Below are 2,379 nucleotides of genomic sequence, written 5' to 3'. Positions count from 1 at the left end.
TACACACATACTCACAGACACACACACAGACAGACTCACACAGCTACAGACACACTCAGACACACACACACTAAAACACATACGGACACATATACACACCCACACACTCACACACACACACATTCACTGTCACTGACTCACACACACACACACATTCACTGTCACTGACTCACACACACACACATTCACTGTCACTGACTCACACACACAAAAACACATACAGACACATATACACACCCACACACAGACACGCACACACATACACACATACTCACAGACACACACACAGTCAGACTCAGACAGCTACAGACACACACACACTCACACACACAAAAACACATACAGCCACATATACACACCCACACACAGACACGCATACACATACACACATACTCACAGACACACACACAGACAGACTCACACAGCTACAGACACACACACACACACACACAAACACATACGGACACATATACACACCCACACACAGACACGCACACACATACACACATACTCACAGACACACACACAGACAGACTCACACAGCTACAGACACACACACACACACACACACACACACACAAAAACACATACGGACACATATACACACCCACACACAGACACGCATACACATACACACATACTCACAGACACACACACAGACAGACTCACACAGCTACAGACACACTCACACACAGATAGAAAAACACATACGGACACATATACACACCCACACACAGACACGTATACACATACACACATACTCACAGACACACACACGCACGCGCACGCTCTTTATTCATTATGTAACCAGTGAACGCCATCATTGCTGCAGTGAGCAGAACATTTAAGTAATCCATTTTTTACCTCCTCTCACGGCTGTGCGGTACGCCTCTCTCAAACTCCGGGCAAGGAATATGGAGTATGGGTGTTGTGCAGTCCTCTGAGAAATGTAGCATAGAATAGTGGGATTGTAGCCTGCGATTCACGGGTATGTAATAATGGTTGCAATTTCTAGGAAGATTCTGCATGGATTTGTCCTTTAAGCATCGTCCAGAAGGTCAGGAATAGTTGCCAATCTTTCTTAGTATAGTGAGTAAGTACTCTTTAATCATAAAGGACCAGGGCATGCTCTCTTCTTGCTGTCACCAGAAGGAAAGTACAGCACCCTCAGGACTTTCACCACTTTTATCTCTCAACCATTAGACTCCCGAACCATTTAAATAATATCATTCAACTTCACACGTCCTATCATTGAAATGTACCACATTCTATGTTCTCACTTTCAAGAACTTCCTGATATCTATTGTTTATTTATTATTATTTTATATATCTTTTGTATTGGAAAATTTGTTGTCTTTTGAACGCTGGATGCTTGTCCGCTCTGTTGGGTATGGTCTTTCGTTTATTGTATTACTGTTATTCGATTTAATGTGAAAGCCGGAAAAACTAGTCTCAAAGTGTTGTATGTGGTGACAATATGTACTTTGATTTATGGTTTTTGGGGGAGTGCTGCTATATGTGCCTGTAATACTGCTGCAAGTAGGTTTTCTAATACCTCACACGTGCTAACGACAATCTTCTTCCGCGAAATACATCCATCTTCAAGATCCGCCTGTAACCGCCCGGAAGTTTCATTACGTCATCCCCTACTCGTGACCGGAAGTATCTTGAAGGGTTGAGGTTTCCCGGGCTGCAGGCGCAAGGTCTCTTCCTTTTCACTCCGACATCAGGAAGCGGCAGCATGGTGAGGGAGCGGGCGTCTGGGACGTAGACCATTTGGAAGCTAGAAGGGTAGCTCAATGAATATGGAAGAAGGCTCCAACAGAGAAGTAGGGCGAGGTGCAGGTGAAGGCTATGGCGCCGACGGGAACCTTAAGACCTGTTGAGGTCGAGGGTTCGCGGCCTATCGGGTTTCCTGGGTGTTCGGCGCCTAGCGATAGTCTGAGTTGGGTCGGGTAGCCTGAGGCCCAACTCATTATTTTCAAAAAATACCAGGCCTTTCTTGGAATTTAATAAAAGAGGGTGGGATTTGATTATCAGTGTTTGGCATAATGCAGGACTGAGATGAAAGGACACGGGTTAAATATCGGGAGCTGGCCTTTCGTGCGTAATGTTGCGGAGGGCCCCACAAGCAGAATTGTAAAAGTTCGGCCCTCTCTCCTGCAAATTTGCTCAAAATCCATCGACCAAAGGGTTTAAGAGCGGGGGGGGGGAGCTCTAACGGATCAGGTGGCATCTGTGGTGGTGTGCGACGGGAAAGAGAACTGTCGATAGTGACTTCCACCATCTCCTCCCCCGCACGGATACTACTCAACCCGCTGAGTTAATCCAACTGATTGATCCATCTGCATGTTGTGGTGTCTCCGATCGGGATCTGAA

Source organism: Mobula hypostoma, chromosome Y, assembly GCF_963921235.1.
Source record: "Mobula hypostoma chromosome Y, sMobHyp1.1, whole genome shotgun sequence".
NCBI classification, from domain to species: domain Eukaryota; kingdom Metazoa; phylum Chordata; class Chondrichthyes; order Myliobatiformes; family Myliobatidae; genus Mobula; species Mobula hypostoma.
This window is presented reverse-complemented; position numbering follows the sequence as displayed.